At 38.4% G+C, this 12446-nt stretch overlaps 1 pseudogene; it reads right to left on the bottom strand.

Moving 5' to 3' along the window:
- Positions 1–937: 937 nt before the first annotated feature.
- On the bottom strand, positions 938–1281 carry LOC129635745 (60S ribosomal protein L31-like; annotated as a pseudogene).
- Between the last annotated feature and the right edge of the window lie 11165 nt (positions 1282–12446).

Genomic DNA, 12446 nt, shown 5'->3' with positions numbered 1-12446 from the left:
ATTGAAAGCTAGCAAACAGTAAGGCAAGGAGTTGATCCTCCCTACCTTCCCAGTAGTCTATCTGGAGACCCATTTGCAACAAACTTCCCTTTAGTTCTTTTATTCCCTTCATCTCCAAAGTAATGGATAAAAAGAGTTGTGAGAATGAGCTTGTCTACATTGGCTGGGGTGTTATGGGGAAATGGGTACTCTGAACAAACCATGAGCACATGAGAGCTAATTTTCAACCTCTGCATGTGAATTGCGTGCATATTCAGTTGCGACTGACTCTGTGATCCCCTGCGCTGTAGACCACCAGCTTCCTCTGTCCATGGGATTTTCCAGGTAAGAATATTGGAGTGGATTGCTATTCCCTTCTCCAGGCATCTTCCTGACCCAGCGATGGAACCCAGGGATCTCCCGCATTGGCAGGCAGATGCTTATCACTGAGCCACCTGGGAAGCCCCATGTGAAGTAGCCTCATGGTTTATTCCTTCCTTTCCCCAGAATTGGAAAGATACACTAGGTGTCCTCCTTGCTTCATACTCTCTCATATTCATACCACAATCCTCTAAGAATGTTTATAATTCTACATGCCTTTGAGGCTCATGATATAAAACTATATAACCTTTCCTTTTTCTTTGTTTTAGCCACTAATGTTTAACTCTTTCTGCATTAATTTGAAAAAACAAAACAAAAAAAAAACAAATAACACTTAACTGGTAATGTTTCTTTTCTCACTGGTTTCTTCTGCTATTTTGAGTGATTTCTGTTTTACCCATACCCTGATCCTCAATTTCTTGACATTTTCATCTATATTGAGTATTTGCCGCATTCCAGTTCAGCTCTTTACTCCCATAACACCATCCTGAAGCTTATGCCTTAGATCTTTGCTTCTTTTTTTTTCTCCTTTTTTGGTTCTTATAACTTTATTGGACAATTGGCAGTTAGTTCTAATTTACATTAACTGTAGATTTTGAAAAGTGACGAGTATGTAGGTAACCAATGAATAGAGCTTGTTTGGTAATTCTTCATCTTCAGACAACCTTGCATGGATATGGTATGGGACATTCCTTATTCCTTTAGCCCAGACATCTTTGTTGAGCCTGGGGTCAATGCTTAGATCTGGGGTTCCAATCTCTTTCATGGCAAATTTCCAGATTTCTTTGAGTGCCTGAGGAGCATGCTTCTTGAAACCCACTCCATGATGCACTTGTGAATGTTGATAGTGTATTCTCTGGTCAACACTTCATTGATGGCAGACTGACCATTCTTGTCACCACTTCTAGCGGTGGGAGCCATCCTGCCAGGTGGGGGCTGGAAAGGAAGAGTGCAAGGGATTGTGGGAGGGTCTTCTCTACTCCTGATATCATATAGACAGGATCACAGAGATGACCACAACCTTCTAGCCTTCCATCCTTCCAAATACAATCAAATTTATTTCCTTTCATTCCTAGCATCACTATCCATTGCTCTTTCATCCCATCCTCATCCCTTTCTGGATTATCGCTTCCAGCTCTTACCTGATCTTTTTGTAATTCATTCCTGTCTGTTCCCTGTTTTCAGTCTTCCCTCTTTAGAAAATACAAATTAGATCATTGCCCTTAGGATATTGTCCAAACTCTTAATGTACGTCCTTTGTTGGAGCCCATTTATTTTTTCCCAGTTTAGCTCTCATTCCAACTTCAACTCACTTCAACAATATCACTCCATATACATCTCTCCATTTCAACAAGATTGAAATTCACTGAGTTCTCCCCAAAGTCCATACAATCTTACCTCCAAGTCTTCACATATATTATTTTTTGCCTGAAATATCACTCTCACATCTACCTGTAGGTTTCACTCCCACCGTACTCTTTGTCTAGTTCTTTACTATACATTTGTAGGTCCTACCTTAAATTTTACTTTCTTTATAAAGTTTTCCCTAAATTTCCCCTGGACCAGGCAGCCCACCCTGGATTTTGTGCACCAGTTTCCATGTTGCTAACGCTTTCTCTGCTTCCCAATTGGATAACTTGTTATACTTTCTGATCACTGTTACTCTTTGTAAGTTCTTTGATCAATACATATTTTGATATGTTGAGTTAGACTTTTCTACACACCTCTTTTCTTCTTTTTGCCACTGTCTTTTTATTCTTAACTATTAAAAAAAACTTTTTATTTTATTTTATATTGGGATATAGCTGATTAACAATGTGGTGATATTTTCAGGTGAATAGTGAAGGGATTCAGCCATATATAATACAGGCATCCATTCTCCCCCAAACTCCACTCCCATCCAGATTGCCATAAAACACTGAGAAGAGTTCTCTGTGCTATATGTGCGTGCATACATACTAAGTCACATCAGTTGTGTCTGACTCTGTGTGATCCTATGGACTGTAGCCTACCAGCCTCCTATGTCCATGGGATTCTCCAGGCAAGAATACTGGAGCGGGTTGTCATTCCCTTCTCCAGAAGATCTTCCTGATCCAGTGATCAAACCCGCATCTCCTGAGGCTCCTGCAATGCAGGCAGATTCTTTACTGCTGAGCCACTAGGAAGCGCCCTGTGCTGTACAGTAGGTTCTAATAGGTCATTCATTTTAAATGTAGCAGTGTGTACATGTCCATCTCAAACTCTCTAACTACCCCTTCCTCTTACTTCCCCCTGGCTCACTAAGGTTCACTAAGCACCTCTTTTCTTTACTGTTTATATGAAATGGTCTGAGGAATAAGACTATGCTATATTTCAGAAATATTTCCCAGTTTAGGCTGATATGATCTCTTTTCTTGTTTCTTTTCTTGGCCACACTGTGAGGCTTGCAGGATCTTAGTTCCCCTACCAGGGACTGAATCAGGGCCCTTGGCAGTGAAAGCACAGAGTCCTAGCCACTGGATCACTAGGGAATTCCCTAATGTTTCTTTTCTTGATGAAAAATATATACACTGTAAGAAGGTGTGCTTGAAGGAAATAGGAACCCAAAATTCACTGACAATTATGGGATCTTAATATTTGTTTCCTAAGTCTCCCTTGGTAGTACTTCCATTAATGTACTAAGCTAAGCTGGACCTATATTAATGAAAACTTAACATTTGTTAATTGAATACTGGAGTGAGTCCCAATTTTCTTCTTCAGGTGATCTTCCTGACCCAGGGATGAAACTGTGTCTCTTGCATCTCCTGCACTGGCAGGCTGATTCTTTACCAGCTGTGCCACCTGGGAAGCCTGAACATATATAGTAATCACCATGGCACTTGGCATGCATTTACTCGTTTGCTTCTTCATATCTTTCTAAACCTTTCTTAAGCCTTTCTAGTGTAGGCATTACTTCTATTATCACAGTCTAAGAAATAAGGGAACCAAAGCAGATAGAGCTTCAGTGACTTGTCTAAGGTTTATTACATCTCCACGTGGGAAGATCCAAGTGCACATCTGGTAGTTAGGTACCAACGTTTGAACAAAACAAATGCTTTAGTGAAAGCACACTCGGTATAAGGAAGAAACAGTGTGATGCCAAGAAATCAACATTTGAAATAGAAGCAAGGCACTTATTTACTGTTTGTCTGACTACTTTCTATTTTTGAATCTATTTATTTATGAATAACTACCTGTCCTGTTGGACACAACTAGATATTTTCATTTTATATTGTTATTCATGATAAAAGCATAGTATGCTTGATCTAGGCCATGAACACTGAAGGTGCTGTTTGCCACGCTCATTATCTGCTAAGAGGTAACCAAGTGTCTTGTGGAAAATACACTTAATGAGGAAATATCATATGGTCTACCATAGCAACAAAATCAAGCAGCTTACCAAGAGCATGTTCAAGAATTATGGCGTGTATAGTCCCAAAGCCTTAATTAAGTGCCCTTTCCTATACATTCTCTGAAGTGTAGTCTATTTCAGTAATAGCTACAAATATCTTTGGCACAAGAATGACTTCTTTGCACATATGCAAAAAGAATGAGCATGACAAAGAATAGTAAAATTGATTTCTCTAAATTCTGCACTATAGGGCTAATTTCTCTATATTTGATAATAACCTATGTGAGGAAAGAATCTGAAAAATAGTTTATATATGTATATATATCACTGATTCACTTTACCATATATCTGAAACTAACACAAACTGGTAAATCGTGTGCTTAGTCGCTCAGCCATGTCCGACTTCTTTGTGACCCCATGGACTGTGGCCTGCCAGGCTCCTCTGTGCATGGGGAATCCTGGCGTGAATTGCCATGCCTTCCTCCAGGGAAATCAACTATACTCCAATATAAAATAAAAATTGGAAATAAATAAACTAAGTTCACATAGCCAGGAACAAAACTCATGTGAGGGAGGGTTCCACAGTCCATACTGAGATTTGAAGGATAATGTGGCAGGCTGGGAAGAAGAAATAAGAAATGGCAACAGAGGTGATGCATTTCCCATTATAGACAAGGATAGTTATTTGCATGACCCTTCTTTCCTTCCTCCTTCCTTCCCTCGCTCATTTTCTTCTTTCTTTCCTTCCTTCTGCTTTATAGTAGGGATTCAGGTATATGAATTCAGGGAAGAAACATGTATTTTACTGAAAGAAAGATACAAACTCTGTTAGAAGTGCTGGACCCCACCACTTTAGACAGCAAATTTGAAAATCATCTACTCAGCCCAATCTGTTTATTTAAAAATAAGCACACAAAGAAATAAACTATGTGAAAGATTGTTATCCATTTTATGTTAATACTTTGGGTAATCATGAAGCCGCATTGTGTAAGAAATGTAGAATAAAAAACAAATCCAAGTTTTACTAACTTCTCTTTGTATGAATGATGGTAATTTCCTTATTTTCTGGAATTTACATTTCTCCTCCACAAATTGAGGACACTGATACCTCTCCTATTTCACAAAGATTGAGGATCAAATTTGAGAAGGCACTTTGTAAATGCTAAAGGATTATGAACATGTTTGTAATTATAATGATGTGTTGTCTATTGTTTTCCCAGCTAAGCCTTAGTAGTACTTGCAATTACTAAATCAGTATTCATGTAGATTATATCATTCAGAAGGCTCCAGAGATATCTTAATGAGATTATATAAAAGCAAATATTTTATCCAGTATTGAAATGCATCACTGTTGAAAGTTAATGGATCAATTGCCTAATAGGAACAATAACTGTAATGGTTTACAACAGAAAGTGGAAATCTCTCTTGCAACTGACATTCTACAGGTAGTTAGGTGGGAGGGAATCAATTATTCAGAGTGGGTAACAGTGCTCAGAATTGTAAAATGTGCCCTGGAATCTTAAATAAGTTCAAGTAGACAGATGTTCAAAGTTGCATTCATCAAGACTAAGCTAAATGCTTTTCCTACTCATATTTTAAACTTTAAACTTTAAAAAAAAAAAATCTGAATTCTTCATCTTAAAGTTTTTTATTTCCTCCAGAATAAATTGCCTAAAATTGTCACTTAGCATTCTGAAATTAAGTCATTTATAGTTATTTTCTTTTCTAATCCATTACTGAAACACTTTTACAGAAGACAGATCTATATGATTTAAAATATTTATTTATATTTTTCCATTCCGCCTTAGAGACTTTTTCAAGGAGTACAATTCTTAGGAAAAGAATTCCTGAAAAAAGATACTTTTTTTCAATTCTGCCGTCAAACTTTACAGGAAACCCTGATTACCATGTATATTTCTTTGAGAGTCACCAATGCATATTAGCATATTAAAAGTTTTGTATCTTTTTTTTTGTTAGGGAAATGTACTTAATTGTTTAAGTCAGTGTTCCTTTTTCAAATTTCTTTGGCCATTGGTGAAGCAAAGAGGGTTCCCCAGTGGCTCAGTGGTAAAGAATCCGCCTGCCAAACAGGAGATGTGGGTTCGATTCTTGGGTTGGGAAGATCCCCTGGAGAAGGAAATGGCAACCTATTCCAGTATTCTTGCCTGGAGAATCCCATGGACAGAGGAGCCTAGTGGGCTAAAGTCCATGGGATCCCAAAGAATAGGACACAACTTAGCAACTAAACAACAACAACAAAAAGCAAAAGATCCTCTGTAGTGAGGTTGCCTAAGCTGAATCCCAGGCCCGTCATTTCCCTATCTGAATCAAAAACTCCTCATCTATAAAATGTGAATAATAAGATATATAGATCACAGATTTTTATAAGGATTACCTGAGGTGACATCTGTAAACTGCTTAGAACTTTGCCTGACATGATTATGCAAGAGTTTATTAAAAATAGTATAAACTTTTCTTTCATGCCCTATTTTTTTTTTTTCAGATCCCTGCTACTTGAGGAATTATATAACTATGGGAATGGAGCAAGTGGTATGGAATCTAATTTTAATAGCCCCCAAACTTGTAAGCTCCTTGAGGCTCCCTGGTGGCTTCCCTGGTGGCTCGGTGATAAAGAATCTGCCTGCCAATGCAGGAGACACAAGAGATGCAGCTTTGATACCTGATCTGGGAGGATCCCCTGAAGAAGGAAATCGCAAGCCATTAATGTATGCTTGCCGGGGAAATTCCATGGACAAAGGAGCCTGGCATGCTACAGTCCCTGGGATTGTGAAGAGCTAAACAACAACAAATTCTTGTAGGCTTCTTGGGGCTCAGAGACGTTGAATAATTTATTCAAGACATAGTGGTAGAGATTCAAATCCAGACAATTTTTAGTCCTTTTATTAAACCACTGCAGTAAATGTCTCTCTGAGGGATAAACAGCAGATTCTTGTTTTATGTAAAGCTTCTCCTAGAAATGTTTGTTCTAAGTAAACCTTTATTTTCTAACGCATATAAAAGGGGAATTAGAAAAAGGAGAATTTTTCTGTCCTTTGAAAACTGGTTCAATTCCTCAACAAATTTGATTGTCTTTGTCACTTAAGTAAAAGATGAGGATCAAAATATAAAGATGTAAAGGAATGAAAAGGTTTCAACCAATATCTATCCAAATCCTAACCAAAACTAAAAAAAAAAAAAAAAAGACTTAGGAATATGACAAATTGACATGGGATGGTGTGAGAAAGAGGAGAAAGTGCATAAAACTAATTTTATGACGCTTTAGTTAGCAAGAAAGGAAAAACAAATGTAAATGAATGTCTGGATTTCTTTTCATGCCCTTTTTTGCAGTTTAAAAATGATCAGAGAAATGTATTTGCCATTTCAAGTCACTTGGCTCCTTCTAGTTAAATTTCTGGGATACCCCCAGTTTTCAACCTTGCTGCTTATGATTCTTTTTGATCAACGCATTAAGTAAATCTGGTGACATTATTAAAAAGAAAAATGCCTGGAGTTCTCCTTATTAAAATGACATGGTTAGTCAATCTTGTAAGCATTCCTACTTGGTTTGCTTGGATAATGTATATTAAATATTTGTTTTTTACTTAGAATTGGGCTGAAGTGATAAACAGCCATGTACTATATTTTATCAATCCTGTTCCAACATTCTTTATAAACTTGCAGAGAATTTGTATTTAAGACTTGGAGGAAAAATAATTAGCATATAAAATAATTAGAGTAAAATAGTTGGAAAAATCCAATCAAATACCAACATGTGTGGTGGATCACTAAGAAGGAGAGAGATGTGGGCTGATTGCATTGATAACGGGTATCTCTCATTTTGTAAATCAAGGGTGAGGAGAACTAGGGCCTGAATTAAGTATCATGATGCGATGGGTACATTTGAATTTGGGCAAATTATGGAGGTCATCTAAGGATGGTCCGAGGGGTGTGTAACGTGAGGGGCTGCCTCCCTGTCAGTACTTTGTCCCCTAGAATGTTGAGGTGGGGGCCTCCTGTCAGATGATGTGTAGTGGGCTGGCTTCCTTTAAAGAGTAGAGGGATAAACCCAGTCAGCTGCTACGTTGCTGTTCTTGTAAGATGTCCCTCTTATTCCATAATCTGCCTCTCCTATGCATGTTCTGTACTCCGCCAGTATTTCCCAAATTGAGTTATCAAAATCATGTGTATTAGACACATTAATGCATATTATGCAAAAATAATTAGCCTAGATGTTAGATTTTACCCTGTGTCAAGTTTGTTGATCTTAGGAACATGCTTTTTCATTGAAAAAAATGCTGTAGGATTGAGTGGTCTAAGAAAACTTTAAGAAATGCCTAAGAAAATGATTTCAAAGGGTCTAACAATAGGGAAATTTTACAAATCAAGAGTTTTTGAGTTTTATTATTCAATAGGTGCAAATAAAAGCACTTCAAGTCAGTGTTCTGCATATATCATCTGTGTGACACTGAATTACTTCATACTCATAAAGGATGAATGTATTTGTCAATTTTAATCTAAAAATTTGGCATTCTAGATATGTGCTTATTTTTCTAAACTTTGCATATACCAAATAGATAATTCTTAAGATACAGGAGAGAAAAAAATTAGAAAAATTTTGTTTAATTTATTTTACGGTTTTTGACTATCATTTATGTGGTACTTTGATGATCAACTGTATTAGTGGTTAATCCAGTTAGTGTAAGTATGCTTTATTATGCAAAGAGAAGTTTGGTTCTATGTGGTTTTTCTGCCTTTGGGAAAAAAAAAGTCTATTAAATTTCTACAGAGAATTATTCCAATAAATGGAGATAGTATTGCAGAGTAGTATAAACACTAGATCTGGGGAAAGAAGAAATGAAACACTATTCTAGTTTTCCTTCTAAATTGGTATGTGATTGTGGGCAAAATTTCAATGTAGTAGCAATGTAGTACAGAAGCTTGAAGCATAAACTCTGGAACTCGATGACCTAAGTTGGAAGCACAGGTCTACCAGTGATGAGCTCTACCATCTTTGACACGTTTTATCACCTCTCCCTGTCCAGTCTCTTGATCTGTTGAAGGGATATTATAAGTACTCACCTCATAGAACAATTATCTGTTTAAATTATTAATTAGTCCGGACTTCAGTATCTTCAACTGATGGAATTGGACTAGAAGATCCTCAGTACACTTTGCTGCTAACATCCCAGAGTTTTGTGAACTAGATCATCAACAAAGAAATAGATGCATATCTGCCTTCATGCCCATGAAGAAGCTATACAAAACAATAAGAAATATGCTAAACCTATATTCAAGGAGATGGGATAGGATCAGTTCAGTTCAGTTCTGTCGCTCAGTCGTGTCCAACACTTTGCGACCCCATGAATCGCAGCACGCCAGGCCTCCCTGTCCATACCAACTCCTGGAGTTCACTCAAACTCATGTCCATCGAGTCGATGATGCCATCCAGCCATCTCATCCTCTGTCGTCCCCTTCTCCTCCTGCCCCCATCCCTCCCAGCATCAGAGTCTTTTCCAATGAGTCAACTCTTCCCATGAGGTGGCCAAAGTATTGCAGTTTCAGCTTTAGCATCAGTCCTTCCAAAGAACACCCAGGACTGATCTCCTTCAGAATGGACTAGTTGGATCTCATTGCAGTCCAAGGGACTCCCAAGAATCTTCAACACCACAGTTCAAAAGCATCAATTCTTTGGTACTCAGCTTTCTTCACAGTCCAACTCTCACATCCATACATGGCCACTGGAGAAACCATAGCCTTGATTAGACGGACCTTTGTTGGCAAAGTAATGTCTCTGCTTTTGAATATGCTATCTAGGTTGGTCATAACTTTCCTTCCAAGGAGTGTCTTTTTTTTTTTTTTTAATTTTATTTTATTTTTAAACTTAGTAAGTGTCTTTTAATTTCATGGCTGAAATCACCATCTGCAGTGATTTTGGAGCCCCCAAAAATAAAGTCTGACACTGTTACCACTGTTTCCCCATCTATTTGCCATGAGTTTTCTGAATGTTGAGCTTTAACCCAACTTTTTCACTATCCTCTTTCACTTTCAACAAAAGGCTCTTTAGTTTCTCTTCACTTTCTGCCATAAGGGTGGTGTCATCTGCATATCTGAGGTTATTGATATTTTTCATGGCAATCTTGATTCCAGCTTTTGCTTCTTCCAGCCCAGCATTTCTCATGTTGTACTCTGAATAGAAGTTAAATAAGCAGGGTAACAATATACAGCCTTGATGTACTCCTTTTCCTATTTGGAACCAGTCGGTTGTTCCATGTCCAGTTCTAACTGTTGCATCCTGACCTGCATATAGGTTTCTCAAGAGGCAGGTCAGGTGGTCTGGTATTAGTATCTCTTTCAGAATTTTCCACAGTTTATAGTGATCCACACAGTCAAAGGCTTTGGCATAGTCAATAAAGCAGAAATAGATGTTTTTCTGGAACTCTCTTGCTTTCTTCGATGATCCAGCGGATGTTGGCCATTTGATCTTTGGTTCCTCTGCCTTTTCTAAAACCAACTTAAACATCTGGAAGTTCACAATTCACGTATTGCTGAAGCCTGCCTTAGAGAATTTTGAGTATTACTTTACTAGCGTGTGAGATGAGTACAATTGTGTGGCAGTTTGAGCATTCTTTGGCATTGCGTTTCTTTGGGATTGGAATGAAAACTGACCTTTTCCAGTCCTGTGGCCACTGCTGAGTTTTCCAAATTTGCTGGCATATTGAGTGCAGCACTTTCACATCATCATCATATTTCAGGATTTGAAATAGCTCAACTGGAATTCCATCACCTCCACTAGCTTTGTTCGTAGTGATGCTTTCTAAGGCCCACTTGACTTCACATTCCAGGATGTCTGGCTCTAGGTCAGTGATCACACCATTGTGATTATCTAGGTCATGATGATCTTTTTTATACAGTTCTTCTGTGTATTCTTGCCACCTCTTCTTAATATCTTCTGCTTCTGTTAGGTCCATTTCTGTCAGTTATCGAGACCATCTTTGCATGAAATGTTTCCCTGGCATCTCTAATTTTCTTGAGGAGATCTTGAGTCTTTCCCATTCTGTTGTTTTCTTCTATTTCTTTGCATTGATCACTGAGGAAGTCTTTCTCATCTCTCCTTGTCATTCTTTGGAACTCTGCATTCAGATAGTTATATCTTTCCTTTCTCCTTTGCTTTTCACTTCTCTTCTTTTCATAGCTGTTTGTAAGGCCTCCCCAGACTGCCATTTTGCTTTTTTGCATTTCTTTTCCATGGGATGGTCTTGATCCCTGTCTCCTGTACAATGTCACAAACCTCCGTCCTTAGTTCGTCAGGCACTCTATCTATCAGATCTAGTCCCTTAAATCTATATTTCACTTCCACTGTATAATCCTATTCCATCTTCTTCTGTTTTTTCTCCCCTTCCTTTTTTGGGGATGGGCAGAACTATTTCTCTTTTAACAGTCATGCCACCTTACTCACATAGGAACACTAAATGCAAAATTGTTTGACTATTGAGAAAATAAAGTCCTCTTTTTGCAGCATAGAGCCTGCTTGCCTCGATCTAGTTAAATGACAATTATGAATAATCTATTCATCAGTATTCAATACAAATAAATCTATTTGCAAGGATTTCCATCAGAAGGGGGAAAAAAATCTTTTGGGAACTTACAGCTTGATGGAGGATTCTAGGCAGCCTGAGCTCTCCACATAGGTTTAGCAGTGGATCCTGTATTGTGCCTGGAAAGATGAGTGGGATTCAAAGATGGAAGGGCACTATGGGATTAAGACTGGAATGACATCATGAAGAAAGCTAGGAAGGAATGTGCAAGATTTTTTCCATGTATCATAGATTGGCCAGGCTAATTTCTTAAACCTCAACATTATTGATATCTGAGACTGGATGATCCTTGTAGTGGGGCTTCCCAGCTGGCACTAGAGCTAAAGAACCCATCTGCTAAATCAGGAGACATAAGAGATGCTGTTTCGAGTGGGGAAGATCTCCTGGAGGAGGGCAGGGCAGCCCACTCCAGGATTCTTGCCTGGAGAATCCCATGGACAGAGAAGCCTGACAGGCTACAGTCTATAGAGTCACACAGAGTTGGACACGACTGAAGTGACTTAGCACACATACAGGATCCTTGTAGTGTGGGATCTTCTGTGCACTGAAGGATATTTAGCAGCATCCAAATGCCAGTCTCCTTCCCCCACTTGTGACTATCAAAAATATCTCCTAAGAATGACAAATATGATTTAAGGGGGCAGAATGACTCCTGATTAAGAATCCATGTCCCACAGGTATTTGTTGTTGTTGTTCAGTCACTTCGTCGTGTCCAACTCTTTGCGACCCCATGGACTGCAGCATGCCAGACTTCCCTGTCCTTCGCCATCTCCCAGAGCTTGCTCAGACTCATGTCCATTGAGTCAGTGATACCATCCAACCATCTTTTCCTCTGCTACAGGTATAGGGTTCCATAATCCAATGGGTGGTAATTTTGTTTCAAGAGACAAACAGCGGATAGTCTTGAATCCTTGAAGGAAAATGCTAGCTTTTCCTTCAAGAAAAAAAAGAAATGAGTAAAAAATGAGGCATTCTTCTACAATGACTGTATATATAAGTAAGTTCAATTGTGGTCTATAACATAGAAGGGGGACCATATAGAGATGAATTATATGTGATCGCACTATCATTACTCCCCCTTTTATTAATAGAAGATAAAGACTTCCCTTGGTGGTCCAGTT

The sequence above is a fragment of the Bubalus kerabau genome, chromosome 21, assembly GCF_029407905.1.
Source record: "Bubalus kerabau isolate K-KA32 ecotype Philippines breed swamp buffalo chromosome 21, PCC_UOA_SB_1v2, whole genome shotgun sequence".
NCBI lineage: Eukaryota > Metazoa > Chordata > Mammalia > Artiodactyla > Bovidae > Bubalus > Bubalus kerabau.
The sequence above is the reverse complement of the archived record's forward strand: the minus strand, read 5'-3'. Positions and strand labels throughout refer to the sequence as shown.